Source organism: Heloderma suspectum, chromosome 11 (genome assembly GCF_057233095.1).
Source record: "Heloderma suspectum isolate Gila_16-S chromosome 11, 16-S_ref, whole genome shotgun sequence".
NCBI lineage: Eukaryota > Metazoa > Chordata > Lepidosauria > Squamata > Helodermatidae > Heloderma > Heloderma suspectum.
Window position 1 is genome coordinate 8,729,688 of NC_139468.1, and position 25,287 is coordinate 8,754,974.

The following is a 25,287-nucleotide window of genomic DNA, read 5'->3' on the forward strand; positions in this document are numbered from 1 at the left end:
GGGGCCAATTTCCCACCACCCTTGAACCCAGCAGGGGCAGCACCTTAGCCACTGCTGTCCCACCAAAACTGTCAATGAAACAGCAAAAAAGGGCTGTTGTAAAGAACTTCAACGGCAAACGTGGCAGCAGTGGCAGAGGGGTGCAAAAAAGGGCCAGGGGGCTGCATGCAGGACACAGGCCATGTGTGCCATCCCTGGTTTAAAATAAGAGCTTACAATTTGATAGAGGCTGATGCAAAATGGGAAAGGGACAGGTAGGGAAAAGGAGAATTAACCAATCCAGGGACTATGGCCACTGCATGAGGCAGTTCTGGGAAGAAAGGAGCCAAATGTGATGTAGCGGTTAGAGTGATGGACTGGGACTGAGGAGATCTGGGTTCTAGTCCCGACTCAGCCAAGAAGCTCACTGGGTGACTGACTTTGGGCCAGTTCCTGACTCTTAGCCTAACCTACCTCACCGGGTCGTTGCGAGGATAAAATGGAGAGGAGGAGGGTCATTTGGGTTCCTTGCAAGAGGAGAAAAGGTGGGATATAAGTGAGAGAGAGAGAGAGAGAGAGAGAGAGAGGCAGGCAGCTGGTTCTAGCCTGACTGATGAACAGGGCTTTATGGTCACACCTCTTCCTCTGACACAGCCAGGTGGGATGACCAGTGATGGAAACAGGTCTGGGAGTGTAGAAAGGAACCAAATGGCATTTAGTCCCAGAAGGGCAAGGGATGGGAAGCTCCAGAAGCTGGAGAGAGTGCAGAACACAGGAGCTCAGCTGTTGTTGGGAGCTGCCCCTTTTCAGCATGCAACTCCTTTGCTGAGGGAACTGCACAGGCTGCCTATTCGCTACTGGGCCAGGTTTAAGGTTTTTGCACTCATGTATAAAGCCCTAAACAACTCAGGACCAGGATACCTGAGAGAGCACCTTCTCCCTTACCAACCTGCCTGGTCACTGAGGTCATCAGAGGGCTTGCTCCTGGTGGTTCCGCATGGACCTATGGTCTGACTGGGGTCCATCCAGAGAAAAGCCTTCAGTGTGGTGGCCCCCTTTGTTTGGAAGTCCCTGCTCCTGGAGATCAGGCAGTCACCAACACTGTGTTGCTTCCAGAGCATCCTGAAAACAGTTCTGTTCCAGGAATCATTCCTTAAATGACCAGCCACGGGTTTTATTGGCATTTGGTTTTTAGTCATTTTAATGTGGTGTTCTAATATTTTATCTTTTTTACCATTGTACTTCTTATGTTCACCACTCCAGAATCTGTTTGGATGGGGAGCGGTATACAAATGTTGTAAGTAAATTAAATTAAATAAATAAATGGGGCCGTGCTGTCTCATTTCCCCCTCCGACGGAGCCCAGTGGGTTGGTCACTGATGGAAACAAACCTAGGAGGGGTAGTACCAAATGGCAGTAGGCCCCCTCCAGTCCAGTGGAGGGAGCCTCACTGTCTCACCTCTCAGAGGAGTCAGGAAATACGTCGTGAAAAAGGTGCTGCAGTTGCACCTTCAGAGAAGGAACGGGGAGAAACGCAGCAATGGAGAACAAGAGGCAGAAAGTGTTCCTGCATCAGTGCTCCATGTTCAGAAAACAGAGCTGAGTTTATTTTTCTCCTCTGCATCATGAACACAGTAGCTATTGGTACAAGCATCAGGGGCCATAATCTGTTTAACAGCACTTACATCCACTGTCCATTGGCTTTCAGCCAAACCCTTCCACAACTCTACGGAGGCAACTCCAAGTAGACAAAATGACTCCAGGACTTTGTTGGCCTCACTTCCTTTGTCACGTCCACATCTGTACCTTTCTCCTGTCCCAGGGGACTGTTGCGGAAGGTTGCTTTTCTCAACTAAAATCAATGCTCTGCTCTCACCCTTTCAGATACACATTTTAGCCCAGCATTGATCCTCCTCAGATGTGTACAACTGGGAGCAGAGGAGCAGAAGCCATTTAAGAAGTGGAATAGGATTTCTTAGTATATTTCCAGTAAAATCAAGGTGGAGGACCCTTTTTCTTTCTAGCCTGCAGACCATATCCCCAAGTTTGTATAAGACCACTGGCTGCGCATAACAGTGCCCATGGGTGCCCATTTCTATAATTTGTGGTGCATACCTATCCCCTTCATACACGGGTATGTCTTCATTCATGTGCAGCAGTCCCTTGTGTTCTCTACCCCTCCCCACCACCACACACACACACACAGAGTCAGGGTCAATCTACATGTTATATTAATTACATAGTGTGCAGCTGATCCCTCTCTTTGTTTCTTACTCTAGATTAAGAGTGTGTGGCCCTAATCTGGATTGGCACCACCATATGCTGGGAGGGGAGTTTTAAACTTCCCCACCCCAGCAGTCATGGGGGGGGATATTGGGAAGCAAGCACTGGGGGAGGGTAAACATCCTCTCCCAGTGTATGGTGGTAACATGTAGTTTTGGCCTCAGTTACAAGGCAAAGCCAGAAGGTTTGATGAACTTCCAGTTGGGCGCCAGCTGTACATGGCTGAAGCATTGCATTCAGTTTGGTGGTCGTGAGTTGTGCAGTCCTGGAACAAAATTCTCAAGCCCACTGAAATGCTGCCCTTAGACCAGAAGATGACCCCCCACACACATTTTTTTTAGCTTGGCCCTCATCAACCATTGATAGGCTGTGACACCACATTACAGCCAGCTGCATAGCACTGCAAGGCCTTTGTAAAAAGAACTACACACACACACTCACATACACACAGGCACACAACTGCTGAAAACAAAAGATAAAAGCTGGTAATGGTTCATTGATCAGTGAGGCTTGAGTGGCCATTAGACCATGAGATGCACTAAACATCTCATTAACTCCCCCAGAACGTTCACAAAAGTGCCAGTCGATTCTGCCGTGCCGAGAAGAGACTGCAAAACATTTATTCAAGAATGTCCATGCCTTCACGCATTTGGGGGAGGGAGGGGGGATACATTCCTTGCCCTCTTCAAACCCTCAGATTTGTGGAGGGTCTTCCCATCCCCACACACACACATACAAATGAGAAGGTGTCGTTTTTTAAATAAACCAGTCTTCACCACCTTGGCATTCATCTCTACATTTCTGGAGCAGGGACAGAACCTTCTCTCCTCAGATCTTAGGGGTTGCCCCTCCTGGGGGTTTATACTCCAGGCTGGAATCAAGGGCAGGCATGGTGGAATGCCTGCTGAAGGGCCCACACCCTGGTAGGGGCTCACTGACGAGAGCTGCTCCTTCTCCTCGCCTTTGCAACCTGATGGTTCACCTGCCTCTCGCTCTGGCCCAGGCAGTGGTGGCAGTGAGAAGGAGCAACAGCAGACGCCACTGCTGACTTGCTCATTGGCTCTGTGCCTGTCAAGTAAGTGGTAGCAATGAGAAAGAGGAAGAGGAGCGAGAGCAGACTGGTGACAGTGGTGGTGAGAAGGTCGACTCACTGAGGGAGTGGTCCCAATGAGGGGTTGGACTCGATGGCCTTGTAGGCCCCTTCCAACCCTACTATACTATTCTATTATTCTTGCCCAAGGGCCGTGAAAAGCCTGAAGCTGGCACTGTTTATAGTGGTGCTGTTTTCCCCCTTCTTTTCCAGTGTCCTCCCCTTCTTCCGATCCCTTGCGATTTCCCCGCAACTTCATCTGGGGCACCAAGAACCATCATAACTAGAGTGATGCTGAGATGGGGGTGATGAAGGACCAAGATAGATGAGAGAGCAACAGAGAGCTATGATTAGCGTTCCTGTCCCCTTAGACTTTTGTGGGGAAAAATAGCCATGGGGGGGTGCAATTAGACCGAGGCACTTCTGACATTCTGAAATCCGGAAGTCCTGCCAGAGTTCACCTTGAGCAGAATCAAAGGGATGTCAGAATCTCAGAACAAGAACAAAATGCAAAAGTGACATCTAAGGATTTAATTGAGTTCATGTGGATGGCAGCCCGAAGAGCTATAGCAAAAAGTCAGAAAACCGCAGAACTTTTAACAATGAAACCATGGTATATGGGATTATGGCAAACAGCCATGACAGAAAAATTGATGTATCAACTGAAGTTAGCTAAAGGCAAAGGCAAAATATCTGACTTTGATAAAACATGGCAGGATTTTATTCTATATATGGATCAGGGACATACACAGCAGTATTTGTCAAAGCCTTTCCTCAGATTATGGAAAAGAGACTAAATATGGACTTGCTATATTGAAGAATTATAATGTACACTTTTTTGCAGCCTATAGATTCCATGTATATCCTGGTTTGCAAAGTAAAGCAGAAAAATACAAATAGATGTTAAATGTACTACCCTGTCAAGAATTAGATTTAAACTTAATGTATTCTTTTTCTCTATCTTCTTTCTTTTTCTTCTTGTTGTTGCTTTGGTTCATTTTATTTTGGAAAACTAATAACATCTTTAAAATAAAATAAAATCTCAGAACAGTTCTGACACCCCCAGCCCATGACTGAAGCTTTTGTTTTGCATATCAGTATGTTCGGTGGGGTGCAAGGAATCTGGGCAGGCACCCAGGATGAATATTCCATTCATCCAGTGGATGGATGGGGCCAACCTTGCTCAATGCCATGTTCAGTCAGCAGTTTGTCAGCCAGCCCATCCATCTTTTTCATTCACAAGGTTTCCGCAAGATGTAGTAATGGCCACCAATTTGGCCATTGTGAAGCTTCACAACTTCGAATCTTTGAAGATCATGCCTGAATTAGGGAAAAAAAACATTGCAGAGAAGCCCCGATTCTGCAAGGATAACGCCTTAATTAAAAAAAAAAAACATCCAGAGCTGGGGATAGGAGAGGGGGAAAACTTAATCTCATTTGAAGGGATAGAATCCCTGCTAAGTGCAGGAAGGGTGATTCCCAGGCGGTCGCCCATCCAACTACTGACTGGTGCTGACCCCACTTAGCTTCCGAGATCAGACAAGCGCACGCACATCCAGCCCTTTACTTGTTGCTGAGGAAATGGGGGCTGCTGAGGAAGCTATGTGATCAGTAGCCGGAAGAAGACATGGGGCCGCTGAGAGCTGTGATTGGACAGGAGGGAAATACAAACACTGCCGCATATGGACAGGCAGGGGAGGGGACTATGACTGGATATGGTAGCGAAGGTGGAAAATCAAAGCACATTAAGGGGAAATACCAGGATAGTAGGGTATTGAAAGCGGGAGCACGGAAGTGGGAAATTCCGGTTCCAATTCGAGGCGGGTACTGCGTAGGGGTGCACGAAAGTCACTTACCTGGTCTCGCAGCTTTTCGCGGTGGGGGGGAGGCGCTTCGCTGCTCTCCCCACGAAGTTCAGGCCGGGGGAGGAGGCTTCCCGCCTCGCTCGGCCGAAATTCAGGCCGGAGGGGAGGCTTCCCGCCTCGCCCGGCCGAAATTCAGGCCGGGGAGGAGGCGCCTCGCCTCACCCGGCCGCGAAATAAAAAGTTTTTTTTAAAAAACGCCCCCGTGATAGGCTACGTGACGATTAACGTAGCCTATCACGGCTAGATCTGCAAAGTCAGCCGTGATAGGCTACGTAAATCATCACGTAGCCTATCACGGGTGACTTAAAAAAAAAAAAAGTGCGTACGCAAATGGCGGCCCCCATAGGGAGCCGCCATTCGCGTTCCTTATTTGGTCGCTGTAGTCTATGTAAATCTTTATGTAGACTACAGCGACCAAATAAGGAACGCGAATGGCAGCTCCCTGTGGGGGCCGCCATTAGCTGTACGCACTTTTTTTTTTTTTTTTAAGTCACCCGTGATAGGCTACATGACGATTAACGTAGCCTATCACGGCTGACTTTGCAGATCTAGCCGTGATAGGCTACGTTAATCGTCACGTAGCCTATCACGGGGGCATTTTTTTTTTTTTTAGTTTTATTGGAATGGCGGCGGCGGCAGCCGGTCAAAAGACCGGCTGCCGCCCCCGCCCCTGACAAAGACCCGACAAACCGCCGCCGGGACCCGCCGCCGGGAGGGACATTCGGGAAAGGTAAGTCCCGTCCCGGGGGGGGGCGGGGGCGGAGAATTTCTCCCCAAAACTTGTTCGGGGGGCCGAAAACGTTGGCGCTCGGCCCCCCGAAGTTTCGGGGAGAAATTCTCCGCCATCCCTAGTAGTGTGAAAGGCAGGCAGTGAAACCTCATTGGAAGCAAAAAAAGGCAGTAAGTGTAGATCCAGCCCCCGTTGGCCACTGTGTGAACAGAATGCTGGCCTAGACGGAGATGGACCCTTGGTCTGATCCAGCAGGGCTGCTCTTATGTTCTTAAAAGGGCAAAAAGTGTTCCTAAACACCTGGCTATTGGGGTTTTGCCCCAGTGCCTGTATTAGTCTAGAGAGGGAGAAACAAAAGCAGATCAGCTGGTGAATGGAGAGGCACTATTACTGGAATGAAAACCTGGATGGTGGGGGAAATAATCATTTATAAAAAATCAAGGGCTGCAACCCAAGTTAACTCTTAGCTGCCATGTTTGGCAAGTAGCTCAGCTTTGCATACAGAAGGTCTTCCAGAGTGCCAGCCTTCCCTAACCTGATGCCCTCCAAATGTTTTTGGACTACAAATCCTATCAGCCCCACCCAGTAGGAATGGTGAGAGTTCACATCCAAAACATCTGAAAGACACCAGGTTGGAGAAGGCTGGATTACACAACGCCTGACATACAGAACTGCCTTATGGCTACCACCAGGTCTGTCTAACCCTGTATTCTTTATTCTGGTGGGGATCTTTCCCTCCACCTGATGCCTGTGCATTGAACTGGAGATGACAGGATTGAATCTGGGACCTTCTGCAGGCAAAGCATTTGCTCTGTTGCCAAGCAGGGTCCTGTCCTTTGAGCTAGATAGACAAAGGATGTCACAAGCCAAGGAGTGCTGCTCATGTAGACCAGGGAGAGGAAACCTTCTTCCTGTTGATATCCTTGTGGGTAATCTGTTGAGGGCTGCATGCTGGCAGCAGGCAGGGCCGAAGCCAGTGGTGGGTGGGGCCTGGGGTGTACACATTTCGTTATAATTTGTTTCATCTGTGCTTCACAGATTGACAGGCATCTTTTGTTCTGTTGTACGCTCACTGACAGAATCAGTTGTTTTAGGGATGGGCGACAATTTTGTTTCCATTGTGCACGTGTGCATTAGTGCTAATGAGCATTAGCACTAATGTGCATTAGCGCAAGTGCAAATTTGCACAAATTCCCCCCACGTTAAAAAAAAATGGTCCTTGTAACTTGAAAAATCTGGTCTGCTGCAGAATCCGCAGGTTGGATTTGCAGAAATCCAAACTCATTTGAATCTGTTGTGGATTTCTCCATCATCCCTAGTGGGTCACTCCTTTTCTCTTTCTGCCACCTCCTTTCTCTCTCTCCTTCTTCCTTCCTGCCCAGTGGGCTGCCAGGGACAGAATAGATGTGTTTTGCCAAGAGTTCTGAACTGATCACATACAGAGGCCTTTCTGAAATGAGTCCTAGGGGCTATGAAATTAGGCCCAGGCCCACAAGTTGCCCACACTTGGTGTAGACAAACACCTTTTCTCAATTGCTGTGAATCATTGCCTACACACACACACACACACCCTGCCCCACAGTGAAGAAACCACACTGGGGCAGGTGAAGGGAAAGATGAATGGCCACAGGATAAGGTTCAGCACTTTAGGGTTCTGACCGAAACCCAGAACTGATTCACTGACCCACTGAAATAGGAGCCACCAGCCTCTGCTGGAGTGGAACTATCGGTCCCAGCGTCCCCAGCAGGAAAGTGATGCTGCATGCACCATTCATCCTACCAAGAAGGCCCCCAGGGAAGCATTGTTCCGCCGGGGCAGGGAGTGCCTGCAGCCACCTCTGCATTGCCTTTCACCCGCCTCAAAGTATTTTTCTTTGCCTTGAGACAGGGAAGGGGGACGTAGAGGCAGCAATGGCAGCACCAGCAGAGTGGCCCCTTCCCACGCACCTTGTTTACTTGGAACATGCACAAGATCTCACAGCATTCCAAGGCAAGCTCAAGGGAGTCCGTGTGTCCGCAAGACGGACTAACGGTCTGACTCGGTATGAAGCAAAAGCACCCCATTCCTGCACTGTGTCGATGGGAGGGGGCCCGCTCTTCCAAAGGGTAACCTCAGGACTGCTAGAAACTGGCAGAAGGACTCTCGGGACCAAAGGCACTGGCAGAAGGACTCTCAGGACCGCTGTCTATTCCCTTTGAGAAATCGTGGAGGACGGGGGAAGTGCCAGGTGACTGGAGGAGGGCTAACGTGGTCCCTATCTTCAAAAAGGGCAAAAAGGAGGAACCTGGGAACTACAGACCAGTCAGTCTGACATCAATCCCTGGGAAAATTCTGGAGCAGATGACCAAGCAACCCATCTGGGAGCACCTTGACAACAATGCCGTGATTACTCGAAGCCAACATGGATTTGTCAAACACAAGTCCTGCCAGACAAATCTGATCTCATTTTTGGATCAAGTCACCTCCCTTGTAGACCGTGGGAATGCTGTAGACATCATATACCTCGATTTCAGCAAAGCTTTCGACAAAGTGCCCCATGATATCCTGATGAGCAAACTAGCTCAAAGTGGGCTAGATGAAACAACGATCCGGTGGATCCACAGTTGGCTACAGAATCGGACTCAAAGAGTCCTTCTCAATGGGACCTTCTCAAACTGGGGAGAGGAAACGAGTGGGGTACCACAGGGCTCAGTCCTGGGCCCAGTGCTCTTCAACATTTTTATGAATGACTTGGAGGAGGAGGCGCAGGGAATGCTGATCAAATTTGCAGATGACACAAAATTGGGCAGGATAGCTAATACTTTGGAAGTCAGAAACAAAATTCAAAGTGATCTGGATAGACTGGAGCGCTGGGCAGAAAACAACAGAATGACATTTAATAGGGATAAATGCCACATTCTGCACCTAGGAAAAAGAAACCAAATGCACAGTTACAAGATGGGGGATACGTGGCTCAACAACACTACAAGCAAGAAAGATCTTGGAATTGTTGTCGATCACAAGCTGAATATGAGCCAACAATGTGATGTGGCTGCAAAAAAGGCAAATGCTCTTTTGGGCTGCATTAATAGAAGCATAACTTCCAAATCCCAGGAAGTACTAGTTCCCCTCTACTCAGCACTGGTTAGGCCTCATCTGGAGTACTGTGTCCAGTTCTGGGCACCACACTTTAAGAAGGATGCAGACAAACTGGAGAGGGTTCAGAGGAGGGCAACAAAGATGATCAGAGGACTGGAAACAAAGCCCTATGAAGAGAGACTGAAAGAACTGGGCATGTTTAGCCTTGAGAAGAGAAGACTGCGGGGAGATAGGATAGCACTCTTCAAGTACTTGAAAGGTTGTCACAGAGAAGAAGGCCAGGATCTCTTCTCGATCATCCCAGAGTGCAGGACACGGAACAATGGGCTCAAGTGACAGGAAGCCAGATTCCAGCTGAACATCAGGAAAAACTTCCTGACTGTTAGAGCAATACGACAATGGAACCAATGACCTAGGGAGGTGGTGGGCTCTCCCACACTGGAGGCCTTCAAGACGAGGCTGGACAGCCATCTGTCAGGGATGCTCTGACTTGGATTCCTGCATTGAGCAGGGGGTTGGACTCGATGGCCTTGTAGGCCCCTTCCAACACTACTATTCTATGATTCTATGAGGTCAAAGCCCCATGTGTTCCCCCATGGCCACATCATGTGGGTACTTTGAAACATTCTCTCTCACATATCAAATGCTCGCAAGCTGACATCTGCTAAGTTTCCCTGAAGGTCTGTTTTTTATCTCTATCCATTGCCAGTGGCTCTTTGATTATCGCTAATGTGATATTAGATCATATCCATGTTTTATTTTGTTTTATTTTTTGCTGTGGATGAGCATAAGTCATTCTCTCCCATGATAGCTTTCTGCAAATTAGTACCAAAAAGTAAGAAATGAGACAGCCTGATTTCCATGAAATCAGTTAGCAAGGATAGGCTTTCCAGATTTCGGTATTTTACAGTTGTCATGGACATCTTTAGTGAGGTTCAGGTGAGGCAAAACCACGTACACTGTCCTGAGATCCTGAAGGAAAGAGCAGGAGGATCAATGTCTGTCACTGGCTACATGGCATCATGGTTACAGGTAGTAGAGGCTGGTGGCTCCAACATCAGTGGGGCAGTGAATCCGCTCCAGGCTTCAGTCAGAACCAGTCAGAACTCTAAAGGAGCTAGCCAAGGTGCTAACCCACACTGGGTTTCAGTCAGAAGCAGCTAACATTCTAAAAGAGCTCTCCAAGGTGCTGAACCTATAAGTCCAACACCTTGGATAGCTTCTTTAGAGTTCTGGAAGATTCTGACTGAAGCCTGGAGTGCATTCACTGCCCCACTGACATTGGAGCCACCAGCTTCCAATGGTTTCAGGCAATCTCCAGGTTCAGAGGCAGTTATACCTCTTGGGTACCCAATGCAGGAGAGCAACAACAGAAGGGGGCTGTGGGCTCTCGCATCTGGCTGACCGCTGTTGGAAACAGCATGCTGGGATAGATGGATCCTTGGTCTAGGGAAAGGGGAGAAATCCATTTGGTTCGCATTTCAATTTTAGTTTTTAAATTCCGCACTTTTTGAAGTTCTCCTTCCAAATTCACATTTCTTCCCAATTTGCAGTGGAGTTCTCCCAGCAAAAATGCATACAAAATGTGCATATTAAAGGAAAGTGCCCACAAAAGTGCATATTGTGAAAATAGCATTAAAAATACATTGTATTGGGAAAATTGCTTGCAGAAATGCACATATTAGGAGACATGTGAACAAAAATGTGTATGAATGTTCATGTAAAGTTTTTTTTAAAAAAATCAGGACAAACCAGACTTAAAACTGGGGAAATACTCAAAGTTCGGGATGAACCAAAACTTAAGATTGGAAAAGTGATAAATGGAGAGAACCACAAATCAGCAGATTTGTCCCTCCCTAGCTTGGTCAGATTCAGACAGGGTCTCACCACCACCACCACCTTTTACACCTTGTCCCTTTCCTCAAAGAGCTTTTCCATTTTTGCCAATAGAAGGATTGGATCTACAAGGATAGAATGTTGGTCTGTCAATGGCTATTGGCTACGTTGTCTACAAAGATGCTCTAGGCTCACAGCCTGTATAACTCCAAATACCAGTGTGAAGGTTTGAGGCCCACAGAGGCAAAAAAAAAAAAAACAGCGAGGGGCAGGTTTACAGGTCTGGGGTTTTTTGTTGGGAAAGGTATCCCTGAGAGGAAAAATTTCATTTCCTCAACTAAGTTTCAGTTTCATTTCCCCAGTTAAGTTTCATTTCTTCAGATTTGAAGAAGTACTTTTGGTTTTGGGGGAGGAGGGTATAAAAACAGAGAGTCAAAAAGGCCAGAGCAGTAAGAGCAGAGTCAGGAGACCAGAGCCTGAAGAGAGAGCAAGAAGAAGCAGCTGAGAGGAGTCTAAGTACAGCTAGGTTAAAGGAACTAGCATTTTCCAACTTTTATTTTTTCTTTTAAGGCCTTTTGTATCACTCAGCTCTATCGTGTAAATACCTATAGCGGTGATTGCTTGTTTTAAATTTACCTGTAAACTGTTGTGGTTAAACCCCAAGTGTCTGGTGTGTCAATGACTTCATATCTACAGCCCAGATCCCACGTTACTGGAAAAGGGGAAGTTTAAAAGAAGAAAGGTGGGACTCTTGAGGAGGCAAGAGATCCTTAAGGAGTTGCTCAGGCAGGTCAGGTCAGAAAGGGAATCCTGACAACCAGACACTAAGGATAAATAAAAACAAGGGAGAGCTCTTGCCTTCCTTTCCTGCTTCTGGGCTTCCTGGAGGCATCTGATTAGCCACTGTGGGAACAGTATGCTGAACTAAATGGACCTTTGCTCTGATCTAGCTGGGCTCTACTTATCCCCTGGCTCCCATTCCATCCAAATACAGCACTTGGACAGCACATAGCATAAAGAGCAGTTGCAGGCATTTCTGAAGAAGCATCGTTAGCCAAATGCACGATTGCTCCTCCCCCAAATGCTAACTCCTCCCCCAGGACTATTGCCAGTTATCTCTCCCAGGAGAATATCTACACAGCCCTGGATTCTGTGCATGCATGTAACTGGACTGTGGCCAATAGATGTGAATTGTTTATTCTTTAATAGATCCTTTAATAAAATCCCAGATGTAAGGAAAGCTCAGAACAGAGGTCCTGCTGTAACCAGCATGTGCTTCATCATGCCTCGGTTGCAGCTTCAGTTGTCCAATAAAAATATAAAAAATTAAAATTAAAGGCTACAGTTCTATACCTACTTGCTCAATGGGACATATCTCTAAGGCGATTTGTACAGAGTTGCACTGCAATTGTTTATAATTATATGGAGGGGGGAAGCACTTCCTAGAAGACCAGGTCAATGTCACATTTTCTCCCTACCATTAGATAATTTTGCAGACCGAAAACTCTGCAATGTGCTGGAAAGGTTTTTTAAAAAAATAAAACCAAAGATGCTGATATACAGAAACACCTACTGAATGCACTCAGGACAAATCAATAAATCAGAGGTGGCAATCGTCCAATCAGTACTGTCTGTAGATCAGTTGTAAGTTTTGTCCACCACTTAAGGCAGATTGGTGTTGTCCTGGTAGCCAGAAACATATGTTACATGTAGGGCTATCAGAGAAATCCACAATGGAATCAAATGAGTTTGGATTTCTATTAGTCCGATCTGCAGATTCTCCAGTGGACCAGCTTTTCCTGAGTCACACTGATTCCACAGGCTTGCAGACCATTTTTTTAATGGAATTTTATGCAAATTTAATCATAGAAAAATACATAACATAAAAAAGACACTGGCAGAAAATGTGCATTTCCCCCATAGGCTAAAGCATGAAAATGTGGATGGGGGGGATTTGGGGGAAGGATTTGCACATGTTCGCAAGTGCAAATTTGATTTGTGCAAATTCAGGAAATGGGGAAAAATCTGATTCTGTCAATGAGCAGAGGACAGAATAAAAGGCACCTGACAATCTGCAAAATGCAGGCGGAACAGATTATACAAAATCCATATATCCCTAGTTACATGTATTGCCTCATCACCAGAAATATGCAGTACAGTGGGGTTTGTAGAAAAAGGCTTTTTAATTTGAAACGGCATACGCAAACTTGTCAATCCACATCAGTATTGTGTGTACATGTGTATATACACAAGCACGTTCCTTGTGCAAAACTGGAAAGACCGGTTGAGCCATGCAGAAATGCAGGATACCCAGCAGGCAGAAAAGTGTGGATTTTCATAAGGGAGTGATTTGTGTGAAAGAGCGAGCATGGCAGAGTATCAATGAACCACTTTGAAAAGTCTGTATCCATCAGCTCGATTTGCCTGCTCTACCCTCCAGTGGTTGTGTGACACATCCTGTTCTCCTGCAAGTATACGTTCTTCGATGGAACTGAAAGTCCTATAGCCTTGGCTGGACAGAGAATTATCATTCACTTTTATCTTACCTTTTGGGTACACTGAACACAGAACTGACACCTCTGTTTTGGCTAAAATGAAACATATAGTTCCTAGGGAGGGTCTGCAGTAGAAAACGTGTTGTGAAGGCATTGTTTCATTCATTCATTTATTGTATTTAAATAAATTAAGCCTCACTAGCTTTGGGGAGATATTGGCCTGGTTCACACACCACAACAACCCAGAGTTTTTTAAAACCCTGGGTTGTTGTGAACGCAGCAGGTGCATGCTGCCCAATTGCTCCTGATGCAAGCAGAAGCAGCAAAACAACCCAGGGATGGTCCGTCCCTGGGTTGTTTAGCACGACATGTGATCCAGGAACTCTGGTTTGTGGGTGGGAAAGAGATAGGCCCAAGGTTTAGGCGGGGGGGGGGGAGACTTTATTGAAATACTAATCTATGATGAAAGCTAGAGCCCCATTGAACAGCATATCTACCAGCGGTGCAACATCTGGCTCTCCAGATGGTTTGGCCTACAACTTCCATCATCCCTCACCATTGGCTATGCTGGCTAAGGCTGATGGGAGTTGTAGGGCAAACATTTGGAGGGCTACAAGTTGTATATATCAGCCTACCTCTGATATATACAATTATACAATTCCAGAAGAATATTTGAGCTATTTAAATTTGATTTGAGGTCTATAAAGGATGTTTGATTGTAGATGAAATCAAACAACTCTTTTGTAAAGAGAGAGAGAGAGAGAGAGAGAGAGAGAGAGAGAAGGATTGTTCTTAGTCTAAGTGCTTGGGGTTTTTTAAAAAAAAGAATAAGCTTATCACAATGGTTTTTCCTGCCCAGAAACTAATGGATGATCAGGGGCTTAACAAAAGTAGTATGACTGTCCTTTATAGTCTGGAAACTCTCACCAGACTTTGGGACGTGAACCTATCAAAGTCTGGAGGAGGGACAAAGAGTCAGTTTGAAATGTGAAGTTGGAATTTGGAGATCATCAGAGTAGAGATGAACTATTAAGTCATAACTTGCTATTTGTGGGACCTTCTCCTCCCACTTAAAGCAAATTTGTATATGACACATTACGGTGGGCTCTATGTGACCATGCATGTCTCAGCAAAGAGACCATTCTGTTGAACCTCTTACAGTGCGAAGGCTGAATTCCATTTCAGAGAAACTCTTGAGGGCCACAATCCAATCATGGGTAGTGTCAAAGGCAAATGTGAGTGGGGCTTAGGGCAAAATGGACGGGGCCAGAAATGCCAGCATAATTTAACTTGAAGCTCTTATTACCTATAGCTAACCCTTAGGAGAAGCGTTTCAACCTTTTAGAAGGAGGGGGGGACATGCCAAAGCCAAACAGTCAGCAGTTAGGGGAATGGGAATCTGGCTGTCTTGGGAAACTTGGAGGGCTGGATTTGGCCCATGGGCCCAGGGTTCAACACCCCTACTCTAAAGGAATGTGTGCTTCCCAGATTCCTTCCATTGGGAATGACTTGAACAGGATGTGTCCCTTCTTGTACAAATTATCAGGTCAGGATGGAGTATGATCTTCGGCTTCAGAGAGAGCTTCCAGAGAGCTTCGGCTATTGGGCGGTATAGAAATGAAATGAAATGAAATAAATAAATAAATAAATAAAATGATCTGCTTACCGAAGGATCTCCTTTCTTGTGAAGAAGGTACAATCCTGTAAATAAAAGAAAACAAAAAAGAAAATGAGCTTTTTATTGGAATATCTGGATAGAGGTGCTGGTTGTGGAATAGAAACCATGACTGTCTTTCTCTAAGTATATCAGTTCAAAGTTAGAGCTGGTTTAGGTGAATGTATGACTTCACCAGGTTCACCCTCCTAAAGCGGAAAATTTATGTTTGGTCTAAACAGCTAGATCAGCCTTACCCTGCTGGCTGGGGATGATGGGAGTTGTGCTCCAACATATCTGACGGGCACTATGTTGGGTAAGCCTGGGTTAGAAGTTAAACAAAACAGGGTGGGGAAGCTGGTTGATGTTGAAGCTAGGAAATCTGCATTTAGTCACAGTCATAAGATGAAATATGGGAAAAGATAGCAGACTCCATGGCTTCAATGTCACCCTGGTTTTTTTCCTCTCCCACACCCATCCATGGCACTTTGTTTAACATCTAACCTAATGAAGAATTCTGGAGAACTTGAAAGCTTGCTGACTATTCCATGGCGTTTTGGTTGGCCTAATCAAGGTATTACCCTACTGTCATTTTTTAAAGCCTGGGAAAATAAAAATGTATTCACAGGATACCAAATTGATAACAACATTGGCATCTGGTAAGTCTCCCCCCTGGGAAGGGAATTCCACAAATGGAGTGCCACAATCAAGAAGGCCCTCTGTCTGCTTACCACCCACCTTCCTTTGGATGGAGAAGGAGAAACTCCAAAGATGACCCCAATAAATGAGATGCTGATACAGGAGCAGACATTCCAAATTAACCAGCCAAACAAGTAAGATGACTGACTATCATGTTCTCCAGCTTCAATCCCTCCCCCTCTGGCTCAGAGGAGGGCTCAAAGGAGGAGCAGGCTCCATTTAGTAACCCATCATGTGCAGCTCTGGGACCTTCCAGGCTGAAGGACATGGCTTTGGACTCTGAGGGCACCCCTCTGATGCAGTTTCAGTGCCTCCACACCGTAGAACCAGTGGCTGTAGAACTGGATAACAGCCCTTTAAGAAGCAGTTACTCCTCAGAGGGGGTGGAGTTAACTGCAGATCCACCCCTGCCAGCATTCAAAAGGCCTCTGCATATTGCTGAGACAACTGCTCATCACAGGTAAGTTTCACCCAGTGGTCTGTCCAGGGTCCTGAAAGGCCTGGCTTGGCCTGCTGGGAACCTGCCTTACCTAACCTGATATGATCTCATCAGATGTTGTGCCAGATGTGATCTAGCCTTTCCTGTCTCCCCTGGGAACCCCATGCCAAGCTCAGACAGGACACCAACCAAAAATGTTCCAATCAGTTGCCAGCCCTAGTTAAAAACTGAACCTCTAGGGTTGTTTGATATAAACTGGTTTGTGTTTCAAGGTCCTCTATCGTGCCTACTTGAGCATCAATTATTAAGCCCTCTTCCTTCTCCACCTATGAAGTGACAGGGGAGTGAGGCTCTTCTCCTTGGGCATATTGTGTGGCCGAATAGGGTTACAGCAACTCAATGGGAGGGGTACTCGGGAGATGTGGCTGGTGATGTCACATTGCCTGAATCTGCACATAGGGAAATAGGAGCCAGGCGGTTAACCCTGCATTCATTCCAGAATGAGCAAACACCTCACTTTTTGAAGCTATCACTTCAGGGTGCTTGTTTACCAGCCAGAGGCCAGTGCAGAGTAACAAAGAGAAATGGGCTAAGTCCCCAGAAGCTATCTGCTGTGTAACCATATCAGCCTGGATAAGCAGCCAAGGCCGTTACTTAACGAGAAAGCTTACTACAGGGCCTGGGAGCAGAATGTAATCAAAACGTCCAAGTTAGCAAGTAAGAACAGGAGAGTCACCATGCTCAACCAGCCCAGCATTCTGTTTCCATCTAGCCCAGCATTCTGTTTCTGACAGTGGCCAGCCGAGTGTTGCTAATCATTCATAAGCAGGGCATGAAGGGATGGCCTTTCCGTAGCATTGGGTCCTAAGGAGGTACATTGCCTCTGAATGAGGGGGCTCCATTGAGCCACCTTTGCCGTGAGAAGTGGAGTATAAATACCTAAATAAATAAGCAAGCTGTCATGAGCTAATTGTCCTGGAACAGGGATGTTGAACTTCTTTCAGTAAGAGGACCACATTCAATTTCAGTGAAGTTCAGGGGGGGGCTGCATTCCTGTGGGGGGCAAGGCTAAATACAAAAGGGTGAGGCCAAAATACCGAGATACTGAAAATGCCAGCTTCATTTATTTATTTTATATCCTGCCATTTTTCTCCTGTAAGGAACTCAAGGCGGTTTAAATGGTCCTCCTCCTCTCCATTTTATCCCCACTGCAACCCTGTGAGGTAGGTTAGGCTGAGAGTCAGTGGCTGGCCCAAAGTCGCCCAGTGAGCTTCATGGGATGAGCTTCCCTGCATTCAAAAATCCAAACTCACAAGAAGTTAACAGGAAATGAGAGCCTGAGCACCCTTGCCCAAGCAGGTGGACTGCGTTCACTAGCTAGTAGCCACCAGACCTTAAATGCCATCAACACTCATTTAAACAAGCATCTACTAGCAGCTAGATCTATTCAGATGCCTCCACAGCCTGATGAGACGGCAAAGGGGCCTTGTCATGAGCCAGGCGCTGGGGCTTCACATCTTAAAACAGTGTTTCATGCCTCCTCCGCCACTGTCCTGAGTGATACGAAGTTCAAGGGGGGCTCTTTTAATTTTAGAATGGAAGCCTCTTGGGACAGGGACCTGTTTTCTTGTACTACGTAAAGCACTATGAACAGAGGTGGTGTGCTGTAATCATTACTACTACTACTACATTTCCTCAAAGGACAGTGCTGAAACGTGCATGATATTTTTTTGTAATATTTGTTCATTTATAAATATGCAAGGTGAGCACAGGGAAGGAAGCAATCACCCCAGACGGTTCTAAGAGCATCAGTTCCCCAAAAGCAAATGGCATGCTCTTGGGACAGACGGACGGACAGACAGACACACACACACACACATGCTCCTTCTTGACAGTTAGTTGCAATTAAATATCAGATGTCTTTATCGCTGGCTACATTCCAACTGCTTCCCTCTTGCCATTACCCAGGTAGGTGGGCTGTGTTCAGTAGGCGCCAGGCATCAAAAGTCATTGATGCTCATTTAAGCAAGCTTCATCTAGCCATCACTGTTCCCCGAGGAATTGTCTTTAGCTATTAGCTAAACTCCTAGGGAAGAAGTCATCTCCCAAATTTAGTAAAGATGCCTGCATGCAGTAGTTTAGAAATGTCCACCTTGGAGGCTATGTGCTTCCTCATCCAGATGTTTGCATGGATTGTGATCAGTGGTGTGGAGCTTATGAGTTCTAGAACTGTTGTGCTCCCATCTCTTAGCAGTGCCAGATACTAACCCGGAGAAAGCAGCATCTAGAAGTTCATGCATCCCAAGAGAAACAGTTGCCCTCCCCAAGAAAAAGCGACCTGTGGTACCCTTTATGGAAGACAAACTGCAGTTGGACCTGGGTCCTGAAACCAAAACCTCAGAGCACCTGAACTTTTGGGACAACAACTCTTCCCAAGACCCCTGTAATGCCCTGGGAATCCTTTCCCGAAAGACCTGCAAAGAAGCTATAGAGTGCCTCAAGGCTTCAGGCCAGAATGCAATCCCTTTAAGGCCTAATCTCTGATGAGTGAGGGAACAGTCACCATAGCTCATGGGACCTGGGTTCGTGCAAGCCACTTGCCTTCCTTGAACATGGCTCTACAGATTCGACTTCAAACTAAGTCTCTGTCCTGGCTTCCACCATTACCAACCTGCAGCCTTTGGAGCAACTTATCTCATTGGAGCTGTCCATCGTGCTATAGATCCTGCATCCAACCAAGACTCTGCACCCATCCCTGCAGCCTACTCTCCAGCAAACCACCACCTGAAGTCAAATACTGGCTACCACCACCTGATGTCTCCCATTATTCCTCCACATGTTTCCAATCAATTCCTGGAGGGTTTCATCCCAGTACCCATGGGTCCTGAATGGGCACAAGAGGGCAAGGACCTAGCCTTCCTTGATAACTTCTGGTCATATTCCCCATTGTATGTGTTCCTACTGACTCTCATTTAGCAATATTTTTCCTCCTGGCATATCGCAGAATTCTGTGTTCCACAATAGGTTCAGAAACGTCCCTAAGCAAAATGATCACAACTTCCTAGCTGTATTTGTTTGCAAGGTTTACTCTGGCTCAAGTTATTCAGGGGTTAATTTCAGGGTAGGCTGAGACTACCCACCCCCTTTCCATGGTAGGCCCAGGCCTACCCACTTTTATCAGTTCTTTCTCCTCCCTTTGCAAAATGGAAGGATGTAGCTAGTACCACTATGAGAAACCAACATTTCTCTCCTTTTCCTTCCTCTGTGCTAATTTTTCTTGTGCTGTTTTTCCTCACTGCTTCATACAGCTTCAGCTCCACCTTGCAAGTGTCACTCTCTCTCAGTTTTGGTGCCCCACACCCCCCACACACACACCCTGAATTTTTCCCACCCCCATTTTTTCCCACCCCCAATGAAGTTTGTTTCTTGCTTTGGGCTGTTAGCGTTTTGCTAGGCTCTGGACTTTACAACTTCAGTCTTTCTGGACAGGAGACCTGAGTTGCAAAACAGGAAGAGGAAAGCAGAGCAGTGGGACCCCAGAATTGGCAGCCACGTGCTTGTGCTTACATACTCCAGGCAGTTGTAGCTAGGGAAGTTGGTTTGTTTTGACCAGACCATGGCTCATGGGGCACCCAGACACGTGCCCCAAAGTTTAGTCCTAATGGCACCACTGAAAGCCCAGAGTGACTCCATTTTGTGTTCCTTCAACATTTCCCATCAAGTGCTTTTGTTTTTGTTGTAGCATAACAATATCAGAACATGGTATGTTTGTTTTACATTATGCAGCCATTAGGACCAATGTGGTGCACAAGATGCTGCTGACTGGGTAAAGTAAGCATCTGGTAGGGACACCCCAGCAAACTCTGGTTTTTAATAAGAACAAAAAGAGAGAGCTTTTAAACTTAAGTTTCAGTTTGCAAACTGTCACTCTTCCTAGGCTGCAAGCTGCAAAATCGGACCCAGCTATACCATGTTTCCCACAGCCAGAAAACTACCAGCGTCTCTTCCTACTCCAAGACATCTGTCCACCTCTGATCTAAAACACACCTTTATGTCTCCATGTCTCTCATATAAGTTCACTGGAATTGTCACCTCATAGACTCACAAGCTGAACTATGAGTTTGGAGGGTGGAAACTTTTCTGGTGGCACAGGGTGGGTGTTTCTGCAAAGCCCGGCTTGGGACACATAATAGTTCATTCTTGATTTACCTGCATGATGAATTTTGATTTTCTTTTATTAAAAAATTTCATTTGTTACACATTAATGATTGTCTGCATATACTGGTGCCTCCCTATCTCCCTAGATGATTAAAAACTCGACCAAAACATCATCTTTGAGCCTTACATTGCCTTCAAGTAAGCCCCTCTCCCTCTCCCTCTCCCTTGGTGCCCTTTATAATAGAGGTAATTAACTGTCTGATGATGGGACATGGATGCCTTTGTAGGTTAAGTGTCACATATCCAAAGGAATTGTTCCTCCTTCATTTAATCTCTCTCCATCGCACTGGGTCGGTGCTGTTAACCAGCTCCACTTGGTTGTAATGCACTCATGATTTAATTAACGTTTAAGATTTTTGCCCCCGGTTTAACTTCACATTATAACTATTATCTCCTGAATTCAGAAACTATTTCTACATGTAAGCTCTGCAACAAAATGTTGCAGTGTGGAGTGCCCTCTTTTCAGGATTCCAGCTACTCCATTCCATTCCTGCTCCCCATCCCCTGGTTTTCTGTTCCACCCACCCACCAACAGTCAGTCAGCATTCCATGGCTTTGGAGCTCATTGGGCTGTTCCCCCCTACCCCTACGGGTTTTTTCCTAAAGTTTTTTTTTTAACTACTGCAAAGCTTGAGGTTCCCCCACGCCTGCTGACACCTTCCTATTGTATGTAGGTGGTGCCATTTTGGCTACATAAACAACAGCGCTCACCACTGGGACATCAGAAATAGAGGGAATGACAGTCTGGAGCAGAGGTGCAGAACCTCTTTCAGCTTGAGGGCTGAATTCCATTTCAGAGAAGCTCTTGAGGGCCACATTCCCGTGGTGGGTGGAGCTGAAAACAAAGTGGGTGGGGCCAAAACAACCCAAATACCACCATATTTCAGCTTACTCTGAGATACACATGACTGAGTTGTACCATCTCAGTTGCAGCTATGAGATCTGGACAACGTCCATACGCAAAAGTAGCCCGTTCCAAGCATTCTGTCACATGCTAGCATTGCTCCCTTTTTGTTGCTATCTTTTTTTGTTTCCTTTTTTGCACCAGGTGAAGACCTTCTTGATTTTCAACAGCTTTTTTAAAATGAGCTTTGTTCAAATGACATGTTGCGTTAAATACATACCATGCAGTCCTGTTTCTTTCTCTTACTCAGAAGTAAGTACAGTGATTCTGATACAGCCTGGGACCCAGTATGAGGAGAGGAGAGGTTTAATCCTTCCCTCCCCAGCTTCAGCACCACCCCAAAAAAATCCTCTGCAACCCCATGGCAGTTAACAATAAGAAAAGAAAAAAGTTCCTTGTGGCACCATGGATTTTACGTTGTTTTTATCTGTGGTTGCATTTTTATTTTATGATACAATTTTTGAGATAGACGCTATACAAGCTGCCTTGGAATTTAAAAAAAAAAAATCTGAAGGCCAAGATATAAAAGTATGAATAAATGCATTTTTCTTTGAAGTGCAGGATATAAACGTAAAAATAAAGAAAGAAATTGCTCCTAAGGCGTGCTATGTGCTATACAGTTTTTTTTTCCTAAGTCCCAGCTCACAAGCTTACAATGTAAAAAAAAAAAAAAAACATGAATCAGAAGGAGAGACGAATCAGAGGGAAAGTAAAAGACTGGCCAAAAATTGGGGAAATGTTGCCAAAGAGGAGAGGGATGCATCTAGTTCCAAGTCACAATAGGCTTAAACCAAAGCATTTGAATTTAGTCATCCTGTTAATTTAGCATCTGGATGAAACGTGCACCTCCAATTAAGCCAATGTTGCATCGGCTCAGCCCAGTCGAGATATCAGTTCAGTAGAAATATCAGAGATACCAGTTCAGTAAAGCTGCTTGAAATGAAATCTGTTTCTATGCTCCTATTTCTGTTAATTGGGCTGTGGATCAGTGTGTGTGTGTCCTCCAGCTTACAATAGTTCTCTGTTGGTGGGAGTGGACAAATCATGGGATTTGGGGTGCCATTAAGGAGCAGCAGGGGCAAGGGGAGAGAAACAGATCTGACCCACAATCCACCAGGATGTTCAGCTTTAGGGGAGCTTCCTGCTGGATTCTGCCTCGGGTTAATTAATGCTAAGAGGCAGACTTCCCTTTGCATTTTCCCAAACTGCATTTTCCCATTGGCGTTGGCCTTTTTTCTCAGGCACCATAATGCCTCTGGCCAGCTGTGCCCGCCATTGGTTGCTTGTGGGGCAGGAAGAACCACACCTTTCCCTGAAGGCTGGCCAGGTGCATAGCTTTGAGAAGCATCAGCTGGGGAGAGGAAGCCTTCCAAGGTAAGGATACTCAAAAGCCCGGTGAGTGGGCAATTTGTGGAGGGGGAGGCATAGGCTCAGTGGCAGACCACATCCTCTGCATGATGCAGAAAATCCTGGGGTCAATCCTGTCACAGGATTGTCACAGGGATCTTAAGTCACAGGCCCAGGGAAAGTATCTTCTACCCAAGACCTTGGAGGTCTACTGACAGTCAGAGTACACTGTGCTGGGCAACATGGAGCAACGGTCCAAGTCGGGATGTAGACGGGTCTTCTGTTCAGGAATGAAAAATCTGTCCTCTAGGAGGAGCTTGACCTCAGCTTTGCATGCAGAAGGTCCTGGGTTCCGTTCCTGCCATCTTTAGGCAAAGGATCTCAAGTAGCTGTGCTGGAGGGAAGGAGATCTTAGAGGTCTGGTAGCTGTCAGCAAAGAGCAGCCTTCCCCAGGCTAGTGGCTTCCAGATGTGTTGGGCTACAACTCCCATCATCCCCAGCTAGCATGGCCAATTGCTTTGAACAGCCCTGACTTGTTTGCTCTCCAGTGCCACAGTAATCACACCTATACTACTCCTGAACATGGAGGTGCCATTAATCCCTCATGGCTGCTAACTACTAGGCATCCTCTACCTCAAGGGGTTGAACCTCTTTCAGCCCAAGGGCCAAAATCCATTTCAGAGAAGCTCTTGGGGTGGGGGCACATTCCAGTGATGGGCGGGGCTGAAGGAAAAGTGGATAGAGCCAAAAACACTAAAAACATCAGCACAGTTCAGCTTAAAGTTCTTGCTGCATGTAACAAAGCCTCAGGAGAGTCAATGCAGCCTTTTTAGAATGGGGGTAGGGGGTAGAGAAACTGCACAAAAGCTGGGAAACCACCAAAGTGGTAGTTAGGGGAAAGCGGTGGAGCAAGGGAATGGGGGCAAGGCGATCTGAGGAACACTGGAGGGCCAGATTGGGACCCAGGCCTGAGATTCTACACTCCTGCAGTAGACCCATCTACAGATGCAAGAACAGCCTTTCTGGAAGAGACCAAACATCCATTTAGCCCAGCATGCTGTTTCCATAAGTGGACAGCCAGATCAAGCATCACAACCCTACAACTTAAGCTATTTTGACAGCTAGGTGAAAATTAAGTTCCCTGCCCTTTCCACCCTCCTCCAAAGTTTCCACATTTACATGCAGGAAAAAGAGCTGTAATTAGATAAAACACAGACTCTAAAAGATTGAGCTAAAGGGCCCAAAATGGAAAAGGAAATGGTATCCCCCCCCCCCAAGAGTTGTTGTTGTTGTTAGCTTGGAAACCCCAGGATCTTGCAGCCCTAGCCAACTGCCTGTCCATCCTATGGGGTAGGGCCAGCCCTACTAAACACATTTACTGGCACATACGTTCCATTGATAGTGATGGAATTCTCTTACATGTAGCCTCCACCACCCTCCCCAAAATATATGCTCGTGAGAACACTACAGAATCTTTTTTTAAATTAAGTTGTTTTTGTTTTCCTTTTTTGCTTTAACTGAAAGCATTCCACAATCTTTTCTTTTTCGAAAAGCTCAGGGCCTCTCTGGGTCTTTCAGATGGAATCCTTCCCATATATTCCCTCTTCTCAGGGAGGCAATCTGGGACTGGTATCCCTTCTTCAACATGGGGTATGTGGCAGGCTGGGGAGACAGAGTGTTTTTGGGACTCCTGAAATAGGGCTGTACTGAAACTGAATGAATCCCTGAAGATCTAGACCACATCCCAGGGAAAGGGCGGTACTGTTCACCCAAAGCCAAGTGGACGGTCATGGGAAGCTGCTTTGAAGAGTGTCGTCAGACCATTAATACATCCAGCCCAGTATTCTGCACTCCATCAAGGAGCAGCTATCTAATGGCCGCCGTCCCCAATCTAGTACCCTCCAGGTGTGCTGGATCACAACTCCCATTGGGGAGGATAAGCATTGTAGTCCAACACATCTGGAAGGTACCAGGTTAGGGAAGGCTGCCCTAAGGTCTCAGGCAGGGGTCTTTCCCAGCATAAGATCATTTGAACTGGAGGCATCACGGGCGGAACGCACAAAGCATGTGCTCCGTCATTCAGGTAAGGGCCTCCTTTGAAATCATTGGCTCTATTAACAAACTGGATTTAAAAACATAAACCCAAGGCCAGCTCATTATTTGGCAAGGTGAGGACTTCAGTGCTTAGATTCTGGGCTCTGTCGTTAAAAGGCAGCAAAGTGTAAAATCATTTCATTCATTTATTTGCCTCCCTGGGGGAGGGGCACCCTCTGGATTTTCTGCCTCTGGCACTGAAGCACCTTAAACTATGCTGGCATGAGCCATGTAAACAGGGTGACATGTCCACACCTGTTCGCATGCATGCACATCGCTGTTTCCCAGTCGCACAAACGCTGCTTACCTGATAGGCATCTAGTTGTTCATCTGTAAATATCGTCTGCTTATTACCCATCTTAAAGGAGGAATCCTCTCAGCGTGGAAAGGCATCCCATTGCAAGGCTCAGGAGTTCTCCGTCCTGCAGGCATTTAGAGCATGCATGCAACTTCCCCACGCCTGCATTGAAAGGCTTGGAGCTGCTCTTTCTGTCTGGGTATAGCGAAGCCAGAGGGTTAAAATCCCGTGCAAATATCACCCAAAGTAGCTGCTGCCTTTAATCCCCTGTGTGTTT

General features: G+C 46.4%; 1 protein-coding gene across 1 annotated transcript in view; it reads right to left on the reverse strand.

Moving 5' to 3' along the window:
- LOC146336954 (calcium and integrin-binding family member 2-like) overlaps positions 1-15,052 on the reverse strand; it is a 39,702-nt gene extending 24,650 nt beyond the window's left edge. Inside the window, exon 1 of the mRNA XM_084816754.1 lies at positions 15,024-15,052. The gene's annotated coding sequence lies outside the window, so the exon portion shown is untranslated. The remainder of the gene's footprint in view (positions 1-15,023) is intronic.
- Positions 15,053-25,287: the final 10,235 nt, after the last annotated feature.